Genomic DNA, 26,380 nt, shown 5'->3' with positions numbered 1-26,380 from the left:
TTCTATTTTATTCTAGAAATAATCACTGGTGATTCATTATGTTCCATTGATATACCAGTTACACAGATAGAAATACACATTCATATAAGCCAAGGTCCCTTTCTTCAGGTTTAGTGAGAAAGGCAGACAAGTAAACAGGCATTTATAACTCATACTTTATGCATTAGCTTCCAATATCATTGCCGAAAGCAAAGGACCAGAATTAGAAATTCTCCCACTCTTGGCTTCTGCCTTACTGATTCAATTAGCTTAAAAATTTGCTGAAACACTTAGCTCGTTTTTCATATTTTCCTAAGCATAATGGAACAATCTAGGCCTCACTCTATAAAAGGCTATACAAGGTCTGCTGTACCCCTGAGAAAAGTCAGGCCTAAAAGGCAGTAACATCTAGCCACCCAGCAGGAATGCTTTCAGGGTTGGATCATGTTTTTATTCTTGCAATGCACCATTTAAGAGCTACTGTGGTTTTCTGAAGTTCCATTTGTGGGGCATTAAACATGTAGGCATTCCTCTTTATACTGCATTATGCTACATTACACAACCATATTCCAAAGTTTTTAACTTTTCCTCTCTAAAATAAAAGGCAGCTAAGCTTCAGGGTAAAATGTTCACGGTACTGTATTTTAATACCCTGCTACTTTCAAGATGAAGCAAAATAACCTCAGAACTGTACAAAAACCAGCCAACATTCCACAGCAACATTCACTGTAAATATCTGATTTTGGTAAGGAATTTCTAATATAGCTGTTTGATTTAATCACTACAAGATACTACTTCCCCTGCAAAGACTTTCAAAATTTAAATAAACTTAGCATACCCATCAGCTGTTTGTTTACAAAAACAGTTGACTTTTTTTCCTCCTTGGCAGGATGAATGACTTACACTAGAATTATACTTGCAAGGAAAGAATGACTTGACATGTTTGCCATCATATCAAATTTGAAGTATATCAGCTAAATTTAATGCAAAAGTCAATATGAAACGTGAAACCTCAGCCACTCTTGGATTCTTCATGTTTTAAAAACCATACAATCCAAGTTTCTTTGTAGAACAACAATAAAAACTAGAGCTGGAAGAAAACTTGGAGATCAAGTCGAACCAAATAATTTTACCAAAGACACAACTGGAGGTCAAATAGGTTAAGTAAGTGGCCCAAGGTAATAAGTCTCAGTCTTAGTCAAACCATGACAAAAGCCAAAGCCAATGATTCCAAGTCCAATTATTTTAATGGCTACCAGGTTACAATGATTGATTTACACACATAGCACAGCATCCTTCTAGGCCATAGCCAGTAAGCAGAACTCACACAGAGCCAGTCTTTGTCCACAGCTTCATAGTACTTCTCAGGATCAAGCACAAATCCTTAAAGTCCATGATTAAGGACACCTTATGTCTAAAAACTAAATGAAAAGGATCTGGAGTGTGCAGGCAGGGAGAAGATAGGCATAGTCCAAGGATGGTCACATTGGAACAGAAATTAAGTAAAAAGTCAGGTACCCTCTTTGGCTCAGCGTGTTGCCTGGTCTTTTCACCAGCAGGGGATCCTTCTCTTTGAAAGGCCTTTTCAGTTTCCCTAAAATCTATTGCAGCATATAGAGAAGCTCATGCCAGAATGAACCACAGGATGGCAGCTTGGAGAAGTGGAACAAAGCGGGAGGTGGGATTCAAACGAGTGCTCACCTACATCAGGCTTTAGCGTATGGCCTATTCTAAATCTGCACTAGAGCAAACCTCACTCTAGTGCTACTAATGAGAATAGATTCTAATGATAACCTAGATTTCCTTGCCACAGTCCCCAGAGAGCATCATTTATTCTCTGTACTCAGACTTCATACTCTAGCACTATATATACTCCCATTTCCACAAATTGTGCATGCCGTATTTTGCTTTTTTTTCCATATCCATTCACCAAAATTCACACTTTCTGTAAACTTCTTTGCATGTCTCTCTTTCTCCATGTGGCTTTCCCAATCTCTAAATCTGGCATAAACTCTAGGTTTTGTTCATATAGTATTTTTCTTTGTGCTTCTCTGTCACATTTAATGTCATTTTTTTCTTGGAAATAATTCCCATGGGAGAGTCTCCCAACTGGATCATAAAGGGCTGAGTCTGATTCATCTTTCTAATCTTTCAGTGTCCAGCACAATGCTTGGCACAGAGTCTCCATAAACATTTGCTGAGTTGACTAGTTAACACACACTCTAGAATTACAGAAGCCCTAGGATTATCAATTGCCGATGCTAATCTTAGCATTTCTGGCACAGTAGCAATTTCACTTTATTCTCCTGCTCCTTTTATCCAATCCTTTTTTTATCTTATTATTATTATTTGTGTTTTTATTCTGATCTTGATCAAGATCTCAGAAAAGTACTGTCTATAAAATGTGTCAACATATATAGACAGACTTGGCTGCTGTGTGAAGTGTACAAGTCTTGGCTCCATTTGGTACTTCATGAGATAGCATCTCCTATCTTAAATCAACCAAGATTCTGAGTAGCAGAGAAAATCTCTGACCATGCATCTTTCTGCCATGGAAAATATAAATTATGCCTGACCATTAAGACATAAAGTAACCTTAGAAATGCAGGAAGCTATAAATTTCCCTGGAAATGTTTTAATCTCTCACTATCAGTTCTTCCTTGGATCATAATCAAAGTGTATCCTATTTTAAAAAACCCTTATGGGTTTCTTCTTAGCAGAATGCTTTGCTTCACATGAATGTCTAGGATGGAGCAAAAGTCATTTGTGTTTTAGTGTAACATCTCAGAAGGATATATTTCATTTTCTCAATTAAATTGTGACCCGCTACAAATTCATGTTCTGTTTCTGAGTAAAAGAACTTTGAGAAACAATGGCCATTTCACATACCAAAACTTTATTGCAAAATATTATTGTGTAAAATTGTCCAAACAACTCTACTAATACAGCTGTTCAAACATCTGGATTACTCCATCACAAAAATCTCTCTCCCTATGAGCCTTCTCCCAGGAGCACATCCTACACCAAGGTCTTTGTGATAAGTGATGACAGTAGACACACCAGTTCTCCAGCTTAGAATTACTAGTCCCCTATCATTGCAATGAATAGAATCCTGTTGAGGAAGTACTCCTTTACTAGGATAAACAAAACTTATTTATTTATCTATGAAGAGAGCAAAATATTCAAACAAAATTTATTACTTACCATGTTTACCCTGAAATATATCTATATGTATGTGTGTATTTATATAAATTTATACATGTAGATATATTTATTTATATATATTCACATCCCAACATCCAGACTATCTGTCAAAAGTCTCTTTAATTCCTCATAACCTGGTTGTGAACTTTACTGTAAAATGAACGATCACATTTATATTTGGTTTCAAAAACTGTTCATAAAATATTTTTAGTGTCTTACAAAGTATGTCATTTATATTATTATAAAAGGAAGAAGCAAAGGTGAGACATTTTATAAAAATCATTTTATAAGTGAGAAATTTTATAAAAATCCAGTCTTGCATACACACACATTTCTATAAACTCAACAGAAGTGGGTCCCAAATACTCTGAGTATAGCCCAGTATGCAAGTTCATTGAAAGAAGGAACTAGGTCTATTTGGGTTTGTATTTCTAGTACTTAGTCCAAAAATAATTGTGTACCTAAGTCTCTTGTGTCTGTTGGTTTTGATTTTTCACGTTGGTAGGTGGAGGCATACGTCCATCTGACCACATTGTAGCCACTCAATCAATCAGAAGACAACTCCTGAACAGAAAGTAGGTAAAGCAACTTTTGAAATCAAATAAGAATGTGTCTGAAAGTATACTGGAAATATAAAAAAGCACACTAAATAGAAGATACAATTGATAACATGCTTTAATATCTGGGCCAGAGGAATTACAATAGTCATTGAACACATTTTCCTGATTCTGAAGCCTTGTATGATATTCAGGTTTCATCTACAGCATGTTACAAAGTGTGTAGGACAATAAAATAGCAGTGATGAGAAGCTTAAATAATATAAAATTACTCTTTCCTGCAGTTCTGGGAAGGAAAGAGAAAAAGAAACTCAAGAACTTGAAGATCGTGCCAAAAATTCCATTGTGGAGGGAGGATACTGTCTCCAAAGCAGCGAGTGCCTCCCACTTCTCTGTTTTGATATACAACCCATCACCAACTTTGTTAAAACTATTTCTCATCCAATGCAACAACCTAAGGATCTAATCTCAACTAATTCTGGGGAAATGTCACATCTCCTAGGACAATTGAGAAAAGGTCATTTCATTTTTAAGGCAACATGAGCAAAAATGTCATCTGAAGGAGCCTGGAAGAAAAAGTTAAAGAAATTAGGTATTATAAATGAACATTCCTTCTTCTTCAGTGTCTTAGAGGGAGAATGAAAGAATCTGGGGCCAGATAAGGAGCCCAAGCCAGAGATATTGTAACATTTTACATCTTGAGGTTACCAGGAGCAGGGAACGAGAGGCCAGCATGGAGGAGCGAAGCAAGCGCTAGGCCAAGCAGCATGGGGGAAATAAGTGAGGTTAGTCCTCAGAGGCTGTGGGAAGAGAATAGAGAAAGAAAAGGGAGGCAGCCAGTGAAGGTGTCTAGGGCTACTTGAGAATATCAGATTTCTTCCTGAGAACAATGGGTCCCCATTTACAATGACAGACTCTAAATCAAGAAGAAACTAGAAATAGTCGGATAGACCACAGGGAGATTGCTACCAAGAGCCCTTTCTCTCCAGGCAAGATATGCTAGTTATTTCAAATTGTTTCAGTGTTGGAATGAAATACATTTGCAACCTTGGGAGATATAAAGCAAAAGGTAGAGGAAGTCTAAATTTGGGAGTTAATTGAAGAGCAGAAAATGTAATTTTCAAGACTCGAATGTGGAGGTGGGGGAGAATGGAAGAAGACGTTGTAAAATTACACCTGGGATGTGCCATTTGTTCAGGAGCTAGTGAAAAGTCCCAGAAGGAGATGTGTGCTGGAATTGGCTGTGATGAGCCAAGGCTGTATCCACCAATCTCTGTAAGTGCAAGAGGAATTCAGAACATTCCAGGAGAAAGCATAATGAGGCTACAAACAGGGACCAGGGGACTCTCCCAGTTTCACATCTCTCAGTAAACATTCAAGACATTGGAAAGCATTTGAGCCTGTTTTTCTCATCTAGTTGAGAAAGGTGAATTGTAGCATGACAGTTCTCTTGCTATTAGGTTGCAAAGAATAAATATTTCCTCCTCTTTCCAGCTCTCAAGTCTCTTTAGAACTTTGAGCAAGAAATTCAAGGATATCTTTGTTGTTTATACTCTAAGTTTCCAGCTCTTAAAAATGCTTGCTCTCTCAAGGAATCCAAACAGAATCTGTGTCTCTTTCTCACTGTGTGTGCCCCCATCACAAATGTCTATGGCACAAGCATGAACATAAATATAGGGCTGGAACTGCTACTCTATGTTTTCATGTCATTGAAAAGGCCTATTTCAGAATTATAGAGTTGGCTGGTTTGCTGAGGACAACAGTAATAATCATAATAAAAAGACTGATAAAGCTAGCATTTATTGAATGCAAGATGTCTTTCTAAGATATCAAGATATCCACATTTCATCCTTACAGTCCTATGTAGGAGGCATATACATGTATTATCCATATTTATTTTGGGTTCGCTGATTCCTTTATTTATGTAGGAGGTAGGGGGAAGGATGCAGAAGAAAATTACCTATAGGAAAAGGGTTGAGAAGGATCTGTAGGGACTGAACCAGAAAGCAGTGACACTGTTTTCACAGTTGGAAAGAAACAGGGTACATTTGTAAGTACCTAGTGTGAGTTTTGTAATAAAAACTACTTTACGAATAAGCATGGTGGAATACTTAGTACTACTTAGTACATTCATACATGTCTCTACCATCTTGAGATTTTTGTATACACAGTATATGATCTGTTTTTATAAATGTACAGCTTGAAAAAAAAAAGTTTCTTCTTGTAATAAGTACAGTGTTCAAACACAAAACCAGCATGGCCCAGTCACATTCCAACTGAAAACCCAGAGAAAGAAAGGCTAGCAGCATAACCCCCAGACCCTGCCCTGCTTGGTGGACCTGATGGTCCTGGCAGTGTATTACTCCTGTTTTACAAATGAGGAATCTGTGGCACAGAGAGAGTAAATTTTGCCCAAGATCACATACTAAGATTTGTACTCAAGAAGACTGGTGTGAGAACTAATAATATCAAACACTAGGTAATTGTTAATATCCATCTAAGTGCAAAAGAGGCTCTTCAGGACTATGGAATAGAATGTCTTCTATAAACTAAAGAGAAAAAATCTTTCTTCATTTCCTAGGCATTTTACTCTGAGTTCCCACAATAGCAAACATTCACTTACATTAACCCATGGGACATTGCCCCAAATATCTGTTTAAATATCAGCTTCTCTACTATCTGTGAGCCACTTAAGAGCAGTGACTATGTTTTTGGTTTCAGCATTCTTAAAGTCTAGCATAGGGCTTTGCACATCATAGGTACTCTCTACATCTTGTTAAATAAATTAGTACATTCATGTCACATTATTTTTAAGCATTTACTGCATTCCTATTATTAGTCTGTTCATATGCTAAGCACTATAGATAACAAACTGAGTTGGTTATAGCTCCTGCTTTCAAGATATTTCTAATATAATTGGAAAATTAGATGAGTAAATTGAAAAATTCACTAGAGAATCAAAAAATCCTTTGATAGAGTAAACTATGCAGTGTTAGGGGAACATAAAGAAATAGCATTAACCTAGCCTGAGGCTGTCAATGAAAACCTCCTAAAAGAGGTTGTAAAAGACCCTCTGGGAATTATACCAACATCAGGTCTAGATATAGACCAGAGAAAAACATGGGGGCACTTGCGCACTTTAGAGTGATTGGATGCTGATGTTGCACAGGTCATGAGTCAGTCCACTGGAAAAGAATACTAAAAATGAAACCACAAGTCAAAATTAAAGGGCAGTGAATGTTCAAAAATTAAATGTCCTCCCCAAAGATTACGGGGACTCACTGGTGTGTGGCAAGCAGGCAGTACAATGGCGCTAAAAGAGATTATCCCTCTTACGATGAGTTGTCAACAGGAAAGCTGGCATGTTTTCTTGTTGAGAACGTGTTGAGAGAAGAGGAAGGGAAAGAGCCTTTTAGGCATGAGGAGCAGGTTATAGCAAGAGCAAAGGAGCCAAGAGCCAAATTGAAGGACAGGAAAGGGCAGAGAAATGGAAGGTATCACAGAGTGGAAGGTATCACTTTTGGCATTAGACAGAACTTACATAAATCTCAGCTCTTTCACAGAGTACTTGTATGACTTTGAGCAACTTATCTAAACACTCCATGCCTCAATTTCTCTTTCTGTGTTCTAGAAATAATATCACTGTATGAAATTGATATGAGGATTGACTAACATATGAGATGTTCAAGTAGAAAAGAAGGTAAGGATTTCCCTGTATTATGGTGATCAGACTTTGCAAAAGAACAGATACATAATACAGAAAAGCCCTTATCTTTCCTTCCAGCTGAGCATATTATATTCTCTCATTTAATATTCATATCAATCTAATATGGTTGGTGATAGTCTTGTCATAGAACTCAAGATACAATGAAGAGCGGCACTCTCCTTCATTACCAGCACCTGCCCCATCCCATTCAAAGTGCTTTTTCTTTTGTGTTGAACCCCTGGATCCTGGGACTGCACCACCTAAGGTACACTGAGGACCTCAGCTGGTTACTAAGCCCACGATGCCTCAACAGCATTACACTCCAAGACATTCAGCACCACTAGGCAAAAATTTGCTCACTGTCTATACCTCATTTGGGATTCTCACTTCAAGTAGTCTGTTACCCATCATCTGGATGGACCAGACAGCTATCAACCATACTAGCTAGAAAATGTCGTAAGTTTCAGTTGTATCAAATTGCTGTTCACTGGAAGGAAGATTCATTTTCAACCCACGCACACTCTTCACATTCCCAAGCACATCTTTTTTGTTTTTTGTTTTTTTTAATGTTTTTTTGAAATTAGCCAGCCATAGTAGCACCCATTTGTAGTCCTAGCTATCGGGGGGGCTGAGGCAAGAGGATTACTTGAGCCCCAGGAGTTCAAAGCTGTAGGCAGCTATGACTGTGCCACTGAACTCCAGCCTGGGTGACAGAATGAGACCCTATCTCTTACATAATAAATAAATAGTTTCTTACATAATAAATAAATAGTTTTTTGTTTCAATCACTATAAAAGTAACCAGGAAATTAAATAGACTTCTGGTTTTCCCAGCTCAGCTGCCTCACCTTAGGTGATGGGTTAATCTGTCTCTGGTCCCACAATTACCTGTCTACTCCTGGGCACATGGTATGCTAAAAGGGCAAGCAGGTACACAGTGGCTTCTCTGGTTTGGAGGAGAGGCTCTACGCACAAATCCATCCAGGAGGCTAATCTTGACTTTCCACGTATGATGGCTGGGAAGAGAAAAGAAATAGAGCAGAGAGAGATGCTTAGACCCCAGTCTGTGGCTGTCTTTCACCAAAACTCAATTGAGTATTTCCTTTATCTGTGCTTTCAACAAGCAAACTTTAAGTACCAAGTATGCTGGCTCAGTACACAATAACTTTTAATGACCTGTACATATTAGGAGAAACCCCAGCCCTCAGAGCATATGTACTGAATAAAAGGTCAAAATAGGAAAACACAAAAAAGATAGCAAGAATATCACAGTGAACAACTGCCCTGAATAATAAATTGTTATACTGAGTGCTTTAGTGTGTTAGCTCACTTAATTATCATAACAATATTATTACAAATACACTATTATTATCTCCATTTTACATATGAAGAAGGTGAGGCTCAGACCTTAAGACTCTTTATAGCCATGCACTTAAGGGAAGACAAGCATATAGATTGTTGAGTCTATGCAGTCTATGGATGGACCTGAGAAAGGATTCAGCAACACCTCACTTCACACAATCATCTAAATCTCCTGTAAACAAAAAAGGGCCAGAACAAATCTAGCAGATTCTGAGATTAGTTTTAAGCTTCTGCTCTTCCATCACAGGTCCTCATACGACACAGATTGACTGTAGTCTGAGGAGTACCAGACTTTAGAGAGAGCCACTTGAGAGTAAATCCCTGCTTCCTTTTTCTCCTTCTTGATGTCCACTGCCTTAGTCCAGGAAATCTTTACCTTTTGCCTGAATTATTGCAACAGCTTCCTCACAGTCCTGAGTGGCTCCATTCCACTGTTTTGTTTCAATTTATTAAACTTTTATTGAGGTAAAATTTACATATAACAAAAATACAAAACATTCAGAATTTAAGTGTTCAGTTTGATGAGTTTTGACACTTGTATAATATATATCCATGTAATTAAAATCCAAAGCAAGACAAGATATAAAATATTTCTTTAAAATCCAAAACAAGACAAGATATAAAATATTTCTATCAGCCCAGAAACCTTCCTTATTCTTTTTCTAGTCAACTCCTTCTGTTTCTCAGAGGCATACTTTTTTTTTTTTTTTTGAGATGGTGTTTCACTCGTTACCCAGGCTGGAGTGCAATGGCACAATCTCGGCTCACAGCAACCTCCGCCTCTTGGGTTCAAGCGATTCTCCTGCCTCAGCCTCCTGAGTAGCTTTGATTACAGGTGCTGCCACCATACCCAGCTAACTTTTTTGTATTTTTAATAGAGACGGAGTTTCGCCACGTTGGCCAGGCTAGTCTTGAACTCCTGGCCTCATGTGATCCACCCTCTTCGGCCTCCCAAAATGCTGGGATTACAGGCATGAGCCACTGTGCCCAGCCCAGAGGCATAATTTTTATCACCATAGATTCATTTTGCTTGTTTGGGAACTTCATGTAAATGTATCCTACAGTTGTGTATCATTTTGCATCTCACTTATTTCATACGACATAGTATTCTTTATGATTTGTACATGGCTGTTGTATGTAACAGTAGTTTGCTCCCTTTTATGGGGTGGGTATTATTCCACTATATTAACATACCACAATTTGTTGATCCATTCACCTATCAATGGGCATTTGGAATGCTTCCAGTTTGAAGCTTTCATGATTAAGGCTGCTTAAAGATTTTTGTGCAAGTCTTTTGTGGACATATATTTTTATTTATATTTGTTAAATATCAAAAAAAAAAAAAAAGAAAGAAAAACAGAATGCTGCCTCATACAGTAAATGTGTATTTAGGATTATGAGAAATTGCCTGCTTAAGTGGTAGAATCACTTCATCTTCCCATCAGCAATGAATGAGAGTTCCAAGGGTGCCACATTCTTATCAATATTTGATATGTTGTTGTTTTGAGGCTAGTTATTCTAGTAGGTGAAAATTACTCCTTGTGGTTTTCATTTTCATTGGCATGTATATATATATACTCATTGGCCATATGTGGGTCTTCTTTTTCTAAATGTCTGTTCCTTTTTTTTTATCGGGTTATTTGTCCTTTAATTATTTGCAGAAGTTTTTTCTATAATTTGGATACAAGTTCTGTGTCAAATATATTTATTGCAAATACTTTCTCCCAGTTTAGTAGCTTGCTGATTTATTTTCTTTTTTGTATCTTCTGATGAACAGAAAATTTTTATTTTGAAGTACAATTTATTTTTTCTTTGATATTACATGCTTTTTGCAATCTAAAAAAATTTTTACCCATGAAATCCTAAGTTTGCCCAGTTATCTCCTGTGTCTTAATTAGAAGGTTGAACAGTTTTAAATTTTCCTATAAAATTGTAATTTATCTTGAGTTATTTTTTGTTATCCTACAGTATGAGGCAAAGATTGAAATTCGGGAGTTTTTACATGACTAGTTAGTTTTTCTAGGACCATTTATAAAAATACGCTCATTTCCTCCTTTGAATTAACTTGAAATCTTTGTTTAAAAAAAAATCAGTTCATTTTGGATGTGTAGGCATATTTCTGTTTTATTTGACATAGTTTTGGTACTTATGCTGATACCATCCATTCTCTTGATTACTCTGTAGCTTCACAGTACCATTGGAATATGTCTTTTTTTCCTTCTTTTTCTCTCTCTTCTTTCCCTCTTGCCTTCTTTCCTGCCTTTTCTTTTTTTTTTTTTTCTTCTTTTTTAATTTTTTGGGACTTTTCTGATATCTCATAGTTATTGATTCTAATCTATTACTCTTGTGGCCGGAAACATATTCTGTGTGATTTCAGGTCCTTGAAATGCATTGTGATTTGTTTTATGACCCTGCATATGATGAATGTTTTATATAAACTTTAGAACAGAATACAGATTTTAAATGCTGGATGTGGTGTTTTATAATTGTCAGTTTTGGTCACATTGGTTGATGATATTGTTCAAATCATTTATATCCTTACAGATTTTTATTTCAACTTACTCTATCAATCTCTGAGAGAAGGTCTTAAAAATCTCCAACCATAATTAGTTCTAGCAATTGTTGTTTCTCTTTTTATCTCTAGTAACTCTCCTATTCTTGAGGTACATTTTTTAATTAAGAGTATAGTTTCACCAGCCTTCTTATGTTCATCATTTGCATGTTATATCTTTTCCATTCTGATTCTTTCAATCTGTGTCTTTATATTTAAAGTTCATTTAAATGAATGGCTTATTCTTTTTTGTCTCACACAAAGATCAGTTTTTAATAGTTTTTTTGAAAAGGTTTGCCCCTGTATTCCTTCTAGGAGATTCAGGTTTTTATGAAGTATTTCATTCTGGCGTGAACACCTCTTCAGTTTCTTATACTGCAGGTGTGCAGGAAACCAGTTAGCATTTGTCTATCTGAAAAGGCCATTATGTTGCTTCATTTTGAAGGATAATTTGCTTATATTTCATATTCTATAATATAATATTATATGATTCTGAATAAGCTTTTTTTTCCTGTCAGCATTCTAGAGATACTCCATTGTGTTCTGGCCTGCATTGTTTCTGATGAGAAACCAACTGTTATTCCTGCTTTTAGTCTCACATACACAGTATGTCCCTCCACAGTGTGTTTGCTTGTGTAACAGGAGGCAGGGATGAGGCTAAACCAATCTGAACTGTAGTTGATCTGCCTGGGTTCTATTGCAGATCTGGTTAGATGGTTTTGACTGGCTTCAAGTGATTTGACCACAGGATTAGGGCTTTTAGCTCAATATGGCTTAGAATCTGAGCACGGTCAGACCGAAAGATGCTTTAAGCGTTATAGCCTAGCCTGCAGATTTCTAAACCAGGGTGATCTCTTCCTATTTTATAGCCTAGTAGCCAACCCTCTAAGTCACTGAGTTCTCTTCGCATTCTGGGCTCCTGATCTGGTGTTTGGGGCTTCAGTATATCCCTTCTCCACTCATTCCCTTCCCCTAGCCTTCAGTGGACATCTGAAGCACTTTCTACAAAGGTCTGATGAACTGCAGAACTCTCAGGACTCCTGCCCCATCCAGTTTTCTGTAAGCTTCTACTTTGCACTTAGCCAAAGCTCTGTGTGCTCTGGATGAATCTCACTGCTCTCCTACTTGAACCCCAGACTTCTATAAGCTGCTTCTGCGCACATGGGGAATGAGTGCCTCAGAGTGATCTTCTTTCACTCTTGTGACATTCCTCTAGCCTTCAGCCTGCTATGTCTCTGCTCTCCGTGAATACCCATAGGTAAAGGTTAATGGATAGGTAGACACATTCTGTGACTGGGGGTCCTCAGCATTCTGATCCTTATGCCAGGCCACATGTAGCCATTAAGAATGTATCATTAAGTCTTCTCCATCAGTATTCCTTATATCCCCAGAAGTTATCTTTTAACTTGTTCTATCTATTAACTATCTATTTCAATATATTCTATCAATATCTGAGAGAAGGGCTTAAAGTCTCCAACTATGTCAGTTGTTGTTCCATGTATTAACCACTTATTCATAAAGGGAAAATTTAAAATTTTCTAAATTTTCTTTCCATGTCTTTTTCATCAACATGAAAAGAAAAAAATAAAATTGTGCAATGATCATACCATGGAATACTACACAGCACTGAAACTTCAAAACTAGAGCTTCAGCTGTTTTTACCTGGCTATCTTGGCCCACAAAGTGATGCCAAATAGCCAATTAGAAACAGCTGCAGTCTGTAGCGCTCATGGAGACAAACGAATGGGAAGAATGAATCCAGCACCTTCAACTAAAATATCTACGTACTCACATTGGGACTGATGAGAGAAACAACTTGAATCATAGAAAATGAAGAAAAGCAGCGTGGGGCGATGGCCTACCCAGGAGCAACAAGGAGCCAAGGGAACCCTCACTCCCAGCCAAGGGAAGTGGTGAGTGAATGTTTGACCCCTGGGAAACCACATTTCTCCCACAGATCTTTGCAATTAAAAGATCAGGAGATCCCCTTGTGAGCCCATACCACCAGAGCCTGGGTCTGACACACAGGGCTGGGGTGTGGAGTCTCGGCAGAGCAGCTGCTCAGGCACACACAAAGATCCAGGAGCTGTACACACTCCCATCTCAGGATTCCCAACAAAGATGTCTGCAACGCAGGCAAGGTGTGAGATACATACCCCTAGGAAGGTGGCTGAATTCAGATGGCTGAGCAGCATCAGTCTGCAGGTCCTACTTCGATAGCACCTCACAAGATAAGCCCCAATGGCTTGGAATTCCAGCCAGTCACCAGCAACATGGTGGAGACTGCCTGAAACAGGATGGAGCCCCTGGTAGGAGGGGTGGGCTGCCATCTCCGCTGTTTGGTGGACTTAGCCATTCCAGCCTGCAGGCTTTAGAGAGTCCAAATAGTTCACACGAAGAAGGGTCCCTCCAACACAGCACAGCTGCTTTGCCAGAACGTGGCCAGACTGCTTCTTTAAGCTGAACTCATCTGATCCTCCTCACTGGGCGGGACCTCCCAGCTGGGGCCTCCAGTCATCCTACACACATGTATTCTATGAACAGAGTTCTGATCTCTCCCTAGGATGGAGTGCCCAGGGGCAGGGCAGGCTGCCACCTTGGTTGTTTGGATGATTCAGCTATTCCAGCCTGCAGGCTTTGCAGAGTCTAAGCTGACAGGGGCAGAGGTGGTTCCCCAGCATGACATGGCTGTTTTGTTTAGGTGTGACCAGGCTCCTTCTTTAAGTGGGACCCTGATTCACTCCTCCTCATGGGGCGGGTCCTCCCACCCAGGGCCTCTTCCCCCGCCCCCGCCCCCGCCCCACCGCAATGTTCTACAGCTGACAGAGTTCTAATTTCTCCCTGAAACAGAGTGCTTGGGGGTCAGGGCAGTCTACGACCTTGGCTGATTGTTTGGGCATCTCAGCTGGTCCAGCCTGTGGGCCTTGGTGAGCCCAAACAAATTGAAGGCTGAATTGGTATCTCCAACACAGCACAGCTGCTCTACCAAAAAGTAGCCAGACTGCTTCTTTAAGCAGGTCTCTGATCCTATTCCTCCCGACTGGGTGAGATCTTGAATCTGAGGTTTACAGCCACTTTATAGAGGTGCATTCAAGCTGGTAGTAGGTCAGTAATCCCCTGGGATGGAGATTCCAGAGGAAGAGGCAGGCTGCCATCCTTGTTATTTTGCAGCCTTCACTGCTGATACCTACAAGTATAGGAAAAACCAAGGTGACTAGGGTCTGGAGTGGACCTGCAGCAAACTACAGCTGCCCTACAGAAGAGTGGTCAGACTGTTAAAAGAGAAACAACAAAAACACACCAAAAAACAACATAAGGTCAATGACCTCAAAGATTGAAGATAGATAAGCTCACAAAAATGAGAAAGGATCAGCACAAAAGCATTGAAAATTCAAAAAGCCAGAGTGCCCCTTTCCTCCAAATGATTTCAACACCTCTACAGCAAGAGTACAGAACTGGGGTCAGGCTGAGATGGCTGAAATGACAGAAGCAGGCTTCAGAATGTGGGTAAAAATGAACTTCACTGTATTAGTCAGGGTTCTAGTCTTTCCATGTTCTTCTGCCTGCTTTTTATCCTGGCCGTGCTGGCAGCTGATTAGATGGTGCCTACCAGATAGAGGGTGGGTCTGCCTTTCCCAGTCCACTGACTCAAATGTTAATCTTGTCTGGCAACACCCTCACAGACACACCCAGGAACAATACCTTGCATCCTGCAATCAAATCAAGTTGACACTCAATATTAACCATCACACTCACTGAGCTAAACAAGCATGTTGTAACCCAATGCAAGGAAGCTAAAAATCATGATAAAACAATGCAGGAGCTGACAGCCAAATTAGCCAGTATAGAAAGGAACATAACTGATCTGATAGAGCTGAAAAACATACTACGAGATCTTTACAATGCAATCACAAGTATTAATAGCAGAATAGACCAAATGGTGGAAAGAATCTCAGAGCTTGAAGACTATCTTTTTGAAATAAGACAGTCAGAAAAGAATACAGAAAAAATAAAAAGGAATGAACAAAACCTCCAAGAAAGATGGGATTATGTAGAGACTGAATCTACAACTGATTGGGGTACCTGAAAGAGACAGGGAGAATGGCATCAGTGTGGAAAACATACTTCAGGCTATCATCCAGGAAAACTTTTCCAACTTAGACAGGCCAACATTCAAATTCAGGAAATGCAGAACCCAGTAAAAGACTCTATGATCATCCCCAAAATACATAATCATCAGATTCTACAAGGTTGAAATAAAAAATGTTAAGGGCAGCCAGAGAGAAAGGCCAGGTCACCTACAAAGGGAAGCCCATCAGACTACCAGCAGACCTCTCAGCAGAAATTCTACAAGCCAGAAGAGACTCGATGTCAATATTCAATATTCTTAAAAGAAAAAAATTTCCAACACAGAATTTCATATCCAGAAAAACTAAGCTTCTTAAGCAAAGGAGAAATAAGATCCTTTTCAGACAAGCAAATGCTGAGGGAATTTTTTGCCATCAAACCTGCTTTACAAGAGCTCCTGAAGGAAGCACTAAAGGTGTAAAGAAATAGCCATTACCAGCAACTACAAAAACACACTGAAGTACACAGAGCAGAGACACTATGAAGGAATGACATAGACAAGTCTGCAAAATAACTGGTTAGCATCATAATGACAGAATCAAATCCATATATAACAATACTAACCTTAAATGTAAATAAGCTAAATGCCCCCAATTAAAAGACACATAATGTCAAGCTGGAAAAAGAACTAAGACCCATTGATATGCTGTCTTAAGAAACCCATCTCATATGCAAAGACACACATAGGCTCAAAATAAAGAAATAAAGAAAAATTTACCAAGCAAATGGAAAACAGAAAAAATCATGGGTTGCAACCTTAGATCAAAAAAGAGAAAAAAGACAAAAAAAGGCATTTTGTACTGGTAAAGGTTCAATTCAAAAAAAAAAAAAGAGCTAACTATCCTAAATATATATGTACCCAATACAGCAGCACCCAGATTCATAAAGTAAATTGTTGGAGACTTTCAAAGAGACTTAGACAACCACACATTAATAGTGGGAGATTTTAACATCCCACTGACAATATGAGACAGATTATCAAGACAAAAAATTAACAAAGATCTTCAGGACAGGAACTCAGCTCTAGATCAAGTGGGCCTGATAGATTATCTACAGAACTCTCCACCACTTCCCGCCAACCAAAAAACTCAGAATATACATTCTTCTGATCACCACATGGCACTTACTCTAAAATTGATCACATAATCAGAAGTAACACACTCCTCAGCAAATGCAAAAGAACCGAATTCATAACAAACAGTCTCTCAAACCACATTAGAATCAAATTAGAACTCAAGATTAAGAAAATTACTCTGAACTGTGCAACTACATGGAAATTGAATAATCTGCTCCTGAAAGACTTTTGGGTAAATAATGAAATACAGGCAGTAATCAAGAGGTTCATTAAAAGTGATGAGAACAAAGATATAATGTACCAGAATCTCCGGGATGCAGTTAAAATAATGTCAAGAAGGAAATGTATAGCACTAAATGCCCATATCAAAAAGCTAGAAAGATATCAAGTTAACAACCTAACACCACAACTAAAAGAACTAGACAACCAAGAGCAAACCACAAAACTACCATGAGACAAGATCAGAGCTGAACTGAAGGAGATAGAGACACACAAAAAAAATCCATTCAAAAGTCAATGAAGACAGGAACTGGTTTTTTAAAAAAAATATTTAGATAGACTGCTAGCTACACAAATAAAAAAGAAAAGAGAAAATATTCAAATTAACACAATCAGAAATGATAAGGAGGATATTACAACTGATCCCACAGAAATACAAACAACCATCAGAGAATACTACAAATACCTCTATGCACATAGCTAAAAAAAAAAAAAATAGAAGAAATAGAAAAATTTCTGGACACATATACCCTCCCAATATTGAACCAGGAAGAAATTAAATCCCTGAATAGACTAATAACAAATTCTGACATTGAGGCAGTAATAAAGAGCCTACCAACTGAAAAAAAAAAAAAAAAAAAAAAAAAAAAAGCCAAGGACCATACAGATTCACAGCTGAATTCTACCAGAGGTAAAGAGAAAAGCTGGTACTATTTTTACTGAAACCATTCCAAAAAAATAAAAAGGAGGGACTCTTCCCTAACTCATTCTATGAGGCCAACATCATGCTGATAACAAAACTGGGCAGAGATACAGCAACAACAACAAAAAGAAAACTTCAGGCCAATATCCTTGATGAACATTGATGCAAAAATCCTCAGTAAAATACTGGCAAACCAAATCCAGCAGCATATCAAAAAAGGTTATGACCACAATGGAATAGGCTTCATCCCTCGGATGCAAGACTGGTTCAACATAAACAAATCAATAAATGTAATTTATCACATAAACAGAACTAAAGACAAAAACCACATGATTATCTCAATAGATGCAGAGAAGGCCTTTGATAAAATTCAACATCCTGTTATGTTAAAAATTCTCAATAAACTAGATATTATAAACATACGTCCAAATAATAAGAGCCATATATGACAAACCCACAGCCAATATCATACTGAATGGGCAAAAGTTGGAAGCATTCCCCTTGAAAGCCAGCATAAGATAACGTTGCCTTTTCTCACCACTCCTATTCCACATAGTATTGGAAGTTCTGCCCAGGACATTCAGACAAGAGAAAGAAATAAAGGTATTCAAATAGGAAGAGAGAGAGTCAAACTATCTTGGTTCACATATGACATGATTTTATATATAGAAAACCCTATTATCTCAGCCCCAAAGCTTCTTAAACTGATAAGCAACTTCAGCCAAGTCTCAGGATACAATATCAATGTGCAAAAATCACTAGCATTTCTATACACCAACAATAGCCAAGGCAAGAGCCAAATCACAAATAAATTCTCATTCGCAATTACCACAGAGAGAATAAAATACTTAGGAATACAGCTAACAAGGGAAGAGAAGCACCTCTTCACAAAGAACTGCAAACCACTGCTCAAAGAAATCAGAGATGACACAAACAAATGGAAAAACATTCTATGCTCATAGATAGGAAGAATCAATTATTAAAATGGCCATACTGCCCAAAGCAATGTATATATTCAGTGCTATCCCCAATAAACTACCATTGACATTCTTCACAGAGAATTAGAAAAAAAATATTTTAAAATTCATATGGAAACACAAAAGAGCTTGAATACCCAAGTCAATCTGAAGCAAAAAGAACAAAGGTGGAGGCATCCTGCTACCCAACTTCAAACTCTATACTACAGGGCAACCGTAACTAAAACAGCATGGTACAGATACAAGAACAGACACATAGACAAATGGAAAAGAATAGAGAACCCAGAAATAAGACTATACACCTAAAATCATCTCATTTTTAACAAACCTGACCAAAACAAGCAATGGGGAAAAGATTCTCTATTTAACAAATGGTGCTGGGAGAACTGGCTAGCCATAATCAGAAAATTGAAACTGGACTCCTTCCTTACACCATATGCAAAAATCAAATGAAGATGGATTAAAGACTTAAGTGTAAAACCAAAAACTACAAAAAGCCTAGACAAAAACCTAGGCAATACCATTCAGGACATAGGCACAGGCAAAGATTTCTTAACAAAGATGCCCAAAGCAATTGCAACAAAAGCAAACATTGACAAATGGGATCTAATTAAATTAAAGAGCTTCTGCACAGCAAAAGAAACTATGAACCAAGTGAACAGACAACCTACAGAAGGGGAGAAAATTTCCACTAACTATACATCTGACAAAGGTCTAATATCCAGCATCTATAAGGAACTTAAACAAATTTACAAAAAAAAAAAAAATTAAAAAGTGGGTAAAGGACATGAACATACACTTCTCAAAAGAAGACATACATGTGGCCAATAAACACATTTTTAAAAAGCTCAACATCACTGATGATTAGAGAAATGAAAATTGAAACCACAATGAGACACCATCTCACCCCAGTCAGAACGGCTATTTTTAAAAAGTCAAAAAACAACAGATATGGCAAGGTTGTGGAGAAAAAGGAACACTTTTATACTGTTGGTGAAAGTGTAAATTAATTCAACCATTGTGGAAGACAATGCAGCAATTCAAAGACCTAAAAACAGAATTAGAATTTGACCCAACAATTCCATTACTGGATATATACCCAAAGAAATATAAATCATTCTATTATAAAGATACATGCATATGTATGCTCACTGAAGCACTACTCACAATAGCAAAAACATGAAATCAACCTAAATGCTCATCAGTGATAGACTGGATAAAGAAAATGTGATGCATATACACCATGGAATACTATGCAACCATAAAAAGAAATGAGATCGTGTCCTTTGCAGTGACATGGTTCCAGCTGCAGGCCACCATTCTTAGCAAACTAACACAGGAAAAGAAAACCAAGTACCACATGTTCCCTGGCCCTGGCCCAGGGAACCATTTTTTCCTCCTAGGCCTCTGGGCCTGTGATGGGAGGAGCTGCCTGAAGATCTCTGACATGTCCTGGAGATATTTTCCCCATTGTCTTGGTGATTAACATTTGTCTCCTCATTACTTAGGTAAATTTCTGCAGCCACCTTGAATTTTTCCCCCCAAAATGGGTTTTTCTTTACTATTGCATTGTCAGCCTGCAAATTTTCCAAACTTTTATGTTCTGCCTCCCCTTGAATGCTTTGCCACTTAGAAATTTCTTTTGACAGATACCCTAAATCATCTCTCTCAAGTTCAAAGTTCCACAGATCTCTATAGCAAGGTAAAATGCCTCCAGTCTCTTTGCTAAAGCATAACAAAAGTCACCTTTGCTCCAGTTTCCAATGAGTTCCTCCATCTGAGACCAACTGAGCCTGGACTTCATTATTCATATCATTATCAACATTTTGTTCAAAGTCATTCAGCAAGTCTCTAGGAAGTTCCAAACTTTCCCACATCTTCCTGTCTTCTGAGCTCTCCAAATCTCTAGGAAGTTCCAACATTTCCACATTTTTCTATCTTCTTCTGAGCCCCCAAACTGTTCCAACCTCTGCCTGTTACCCAGTTCCAATGTCACTTCCACATTTTTTAGTATCTCTACAGCAGCACCCCACTACCTGGTACCAATTTACTGTATTAGTCTATTCTTATGCTGCTAATACAGACATACCCAAGACTGGGTAATTTATAATGAAAAGAGGTTTAATTGACTCACAGTTCAGCACAGCAGGGTAGGCCTCAGGAAACTTACAATCATGGCAGAAGGAGAAAACACATCCTTCTTCACATGGTAACAAGCAAGAGAGTGTGTGTGCAGGGGAGCTGCCCTTTATAAAACCATTAGATCTGGTGAGATTTATTCACTATCATGAGAACAGCATAGGAAAAACCCACCCCCATTATTCAATTACCTCCCACTGGGTCCCTCCTATGATACGTGGGGATTATGGGAGCTACAATTCAAGATGAGATTTGGGTGGAGACCACAGCCAAACCATATCAGTTCCCTTGAAAGTTCCTTGGAAAACTCACCTAGAGGCCTAGATATGTACAATTCTAGAATTTTTTTTTTTATAAGTTTAATTTTTCCTTGCAACATTAAGCACTATTTCTCCAGCTTTGTCTCTTCCTTCTTCTACCTGGAGTACTTTATTGTCTAAGAATAGTCATCTACTTCAGTTTTAGTTGTGCCAAGATCTCTCAGCTCTTGAATGTTTTACACGCTGCTTCCTCTCTCTGGAAAGATTTCCACCACCTCCACCTAAGTAATCTTCAGTTTCCTTCAAAACTTTGTCATCCTATTGGGAAGCCTATTCTCTCACACTACCCCCTGTAGGCTGGGTTGGGTACACCTCCTGCAGGATCCACAACTTCCTGTTTCTACAGAGTGCTAATCATTTAGAATTGTGACTTTCTCTTCACTTGCTTCCTTCAATAGAACTTAGACAATTCCTTGGAAGCAGGGACCCCAAGATATTCATCTCTGTCCCTTAAGCATTTGAAGCACAGTAAGTGCTCCCTAAATGTTTGGTAAATCAATGAGTGAATGAGTGTGGATTCCAAAGCAGCCTGATAAATATGATGGCACCAGGTCTTTTAAAGGCTCATTTCCCTTGAGCAATTAGAACTAAGACAAACAACCCAAAGGTCTCCACTCAGAAGAATGATGCCAAGCTCTTTGGCACAGTATGGTCAGCAAAGAGTGTGACTTCACAAGATTGGTGAAGACAGCTGTGGCCGCCCATTGGTTACTCTTCTAGTTCTCAACAGAGCCTCAACAAGCCTAAAAGGAAATACTATGCATTTCCATTGCTCTCCTTTCATCATTGACTCATTCATTCCACAAATATTTATTTGGTCCCTGGGCACTTTTCTAGTATGGAGATTCAACATCAGTGAAGAACAAAAAGAATGCCACTGTTCTCATTAAGCTTGCTCTCTAGTGACAGAAATAGACAACAAACAAATAAGCACAGATAAATGTCAGATGGTAACAGGGCTATGAAGCACAAAAAAGCACCATGAGGGATGTGGAGTGTGGTGTCAGTCCAATGGAGGATGGTCAGGGAAGGCTGCTCTTAATTGGGTGACAGTTGAACAGAGAGCTGAAGGAAGTGTTGGGGATGAATCATGTGGACCTGTGGGGGCAGAGACCACAGATCAGAGGGAATAATGGCCAAAGCTCAGGCAGGAGAATAAGAACAAGGGGTTTGTGCAGTTGGAGAGTGGGGAAGAGGACCGAGGAGACAGGTTGAAAAGAGGTCAAAATCTAGTCACAGTGAGATCAAGAGGCCCTCAAAGGTTATGGTAGGACTTTAGATTTTTCTCACTCCATTCAATTCTGTAACTCTACTTCTTTCTAGAAAAAAAAACCATAGTAATCATGTAAATTTGGACCATCCTGTGTTCAGACATTGTTTACTTACCTTCCCATCCTTAGATTTTTCACAATTTTCTTTAATCTCAAAAGTACTGATATCAGCCAAGTAAAGGAAAACACAATTTTCTCTGGCACTCTTCTGGAGAAACTCTCAGCCAAGAACTCTTCTGGAGAAACTCTCAGCCAAGAATTCACAAGTGAATTCTTCAAATACCTCCAAATTGCATCCATGATGTGACTAATTATCACACAAATTTAGATGCAGGTGGCCAAATCATAGCCTTCAAAACTTATTTCCACGAATTATAAGTCAGGTATTAGCTGGGCTCTTCTAGCTGTTTATGAATTATAGGGGTCTCCTAGAAAAATCTTGCTGTCCATTTTACAGCTGTACATTGTCATTACCCAAAATAAACTAACCCATTCAGATTTTGCATTTATATTTCAGCAATTCTGTATTTAGATGTCAATCCTGCTAAGGTCCAGTCATTGTTTCATTATGTTTTCATGAGACCCGAAGGAGAAAAATAGCTTTTCAAATTATACAATGCAGCCATAAAAAGGAATGAATTAACAGCATTTGCAGTGACCTGTATGAGATTGGAGACTATTATTCTAAGTGAAGTAACTCAGGAATGCAAAACCAAACATCATATGTTCTTACTGATATGTGAGAGCTAAGCTATGAGGACCTAAAGGCATGAGACTGACACAATGGATTTTTGGGACTTGGCGGGAAGAGTGGGAGAGGGACAAGGGATAAAAGACTACAGATACGTGGTGCAGTGTATACTGTTTGGGTAATGGGTACATCAAAATTTCACAAATCACCACTAAAGAACCTATTCATGTAGCCAGATATCACCTGTACCCCAAAAACTTATGGAAAAATAAAAAATATATAAAATAAAATAAATGAAGAATAAATCATTAGTGGATACATGTTAAAAAATATGTAAAGTGAGTCTTCCTCTAGAAGCAGAATACCTGGGTTCAAACCCAGCTCCACATATTTAGTATTTTCTGTTCTCATGGAAGTTTCATAATCTTTCTTCTTCAGTTACATCATCTGCAAAATGGGAATATTAATAGCACACACAACAAAGGGAGATTGGGAGGGTTAAATGTGCCCAGGCATAGTAGGCAATATATATACATGTATGTAGGTTTATATATGATTGTGTTTGAATCCTAAACTTTTGTTGTTTATAAAAATTAAAAGCAATCTAGTCATTTATTTTCATATTGAAGTTAATTCCATTTTAAACATTTAATAACTTCCAATTTTCAAACCCCAAAGCCAGTGTAATCATCAACTTCCCTAGGAGACTGTTAATCTATAAATGAATAGTTTTGGAATGAATGATATCTAAGTATTTTTTATGAAACAACTGTATAATTTTAGTGATCCATCAAAGCAGTCTCTATCCACTTTCTATGATTTCAGTGAGGTGGGAGAGAACTGAGGCTGTTTCTATGTATCCCCATGCCCCATGTACCTCTGAGTGGGAGGAGGAGGAGCAAAAGGGAAGGACTGAATTTTGCAGTCATGTGAGATCCAGTACAGTTGGAAAATGTGGCAGTTATAAAATTTGAGATTCCATGGTTACCTCATTCCTGTAGCTTTTCAAACCAATAGAAGGCTCAAAAGCATACCCTGCTACAAACACACAGTTTAAAAAATAATTTTAATCCACTTGATAGTTCTTCCCTATATAGTGACCTCAGTAGAAGTTTGGAAAAATGGACAATCCTCTTTGCCTTTCTCCTAAGACTTTTTTAACCTTTGCAGGCAACATCATGGGTACTTCTCAAAGGCTCAGCACTGCTAGCCTTATCTTGTTCACAGAGCCCCAGAACTGATGCAGTCTCAGAGTTCACTTTCAAATCTACCAACATCAACTGCTTCCTTCAATAGTTCAGAAAATAATAATGGCCCCCAAAATATGAGCATTTAGCAGTATGTTTGGCCTTGGAATCTTGTTGAGGCACACAACTTCCAAATGAGAATTTACAAATTCACCCAAAGTCTTTTATTGATAACCAACTATGTATTCAATCACCACTAAATAGAAGAAAACATATTGAAGAAAACATAGTTGCAGAGACTACAGAATAAGTAACAAGTATCTCTTCATATCTCAACTAAGTAAGCATTCACCAAGCTCCTACCCTATGTCATGTACCAGAAGGTAGAACAGCCATTTTTATAGTTTGTTAGAGAAAGGGTATCTACAATTATCTTACTTTTTTGTTTACCTGTGTTTTGCTATCCCGTTCACTAAAATAAAACCACCATGAAATTAAGGTCCATGTTTAGTATTTATAACAGACATGGTGGACAAACCGTAGCTCACAGGCCAAATCTGGCCTACTACCTGTTTTTGTAAACAAAGTTATATCAGGAAATAGCAAACTTATTTAATACAAATTTTCTATAGTTGTTTTCACACTATACAGCAGAGTTGAGTATTTGTAACAGAAAGCATATAGACCATAAAGCCTAAAATATTTACTATGTGGCCCTTTGCAGAAAGTATTCTCCGAGATCATTTCTTAAAAAAAATACCTTATATACAGTAGGTACTTAATGACTTAGTTGAATGAGTGTATGGATGGATGGGTGTATGGATGAATTGTTTTATTTAATCTTCACAACTCAATTTCATATAACTATTAAGTGATAGAGCTAAGATTTGAACTGAGTTCAGTCAAACCCATGACCATTCTACTATGTCATATTTTCTTCGTAAAATAACTCTGATATGTTTAATGTTCTATCACTTACAAAGCATTATTCTATTCTTATTTGACCTTAGTAGCAACCTTCTCAGAGAAGTATCATCATTGCCATCCCATTTTTAGATAAGGAAGCAGATTCAGAAGGTCATCCAGCATCGTTCAGCCAGTAGAAGAAAGTCTGAATTGGGCCCATGCATTAGAGGCCTGTTTATTTTCACTTATGATCTGTGCTCCTGAGAGGTGTGAATTTATCTTATTTATCTTTATATCCTCAATGCCTAACATCATTTTTGACTCATGGTAAACACCCCATAAATAGTGCCTCGATGAATGTAATTCATTTTCCCACTTCACAGAAGCTAAATAAGTCATGCCAAATTAGCTTGTATAAGAATGACTTAAGGTCAACCGGAAAATGAGTCTCATTGGTCAGGCTCAGAGCCTGGCTGTGTTCTGGACCATTGTCTTAGTCCATTTTGCTGTTTCTATAGCAGAAGACCACAGAGTGGGTGATTTATAAATAATGTATTTGGTTCATGGTTCTGGAGACTAGAAGTCCAAGATTTAGGGGCCATATCTTGTGAGGGCCTTCTTCCTGTGTCATCCCATGGTGGTAGTACATAAGAGCATGTGAGCAAAAGAGGAAGGGGCCAAAGTCATCCTTTTATAAGGAACCCACTCCCATGACAACAGCATCAATTTATTCATTAAGGCAGACTCCTGATGACCTAATCACCTCTTAAAGGTCCCACCTTTCAACACTATTTTAAGTTTCCAGGACATGAAATATAGGGGGCACACTCAAACCATAGCACTCACAGATTCCAGCATGCAGAACACAGTCTCTTATCCCTAACTCCAAACTTATTATGTAAGAGAAAATGCAAAACTAGAGATTATTTTCTAATTCAAAAAATACTCAAATCTTAAATAGATCTCTCTACTAACATCAAGTGATTTTCCTTCACGTTGCACATGCAACATCTACTGCTTTTGTAAAAATCTAGTAGATCAACATTGTTTTTAATGTATGCCAATGCTTCCTCCAAGAAGCATGAGACACTCTTCAAACATTAAGCTAACAGTAAAGGATAAAATGTTTTATATAATGTATCTTTTTTGAAAACTACTATAGAGTTTGCAGGAAACATGATTAATTGCATAAAAATTGCTTCTATCTTTGGCTAACTAGCATCCGGTAATGAATCAACTCATCATAACTGAAGATAACATGTACTCTTAGTGTTCAAATTTCTTAAAGATGACATGATTGCAAATGGAAATATTCCAAATTCTGAAATATTTCCACAGCAATGAAAACAGTTAAGGCACAACAGGCGAGTAGGGACAGCATTGTTCTGAACAGAAAGACAGACATG

At 38.0% G+C, this 26,380-nt stretch overlaps 1 long non-coding RNA gene across 2 annotated transcripts in view; it reads right to left on the bottom strand.

Annotated features, from left to right (window-relative positions):
* Positions 1-26,380, bottom strand: part of LOC135269656 (uncharacterized) — a 227,175-nt gene that overhangs the window by 129,583 nt on the left and 71,212 nt on the right. The window contains exon 3 of one of the 2 annotated variants that reach the window (XR_010337893.1): positions 8,334-8,461. This is a non-coding gene — a long non-coding RNA (uncharacterized LOC135269656). Of the gene's footprint in view, positions 1-6,896; positions 8,462-26,380 lie in introns of those variants that run through there. The other variant, XR_010337892.1, reaches the window with a different exon arrangement.

This window comes from Aotus nancymaae, unplaced genomic scaffold (assembly GCF_030222135.1).
Source record: "Aotus nancymaae isolate 86718 unplaced genomic scaffold, 86718_ANA_hifiasm-v0.15.2.pri h1tg000057l, whole genome shotgun sequence".
Lineage (NCBI taxonomy): Eukaryota > Metazoa > Chordata > Mammalia > Primates > Aotidae > Aotus > Aotus nancymaae.
The sequence above is the reverse complement of the archived record's forward strand: the minus strand, read 5'-3'. Positions and strand labels throughout refer to the sequence as shown.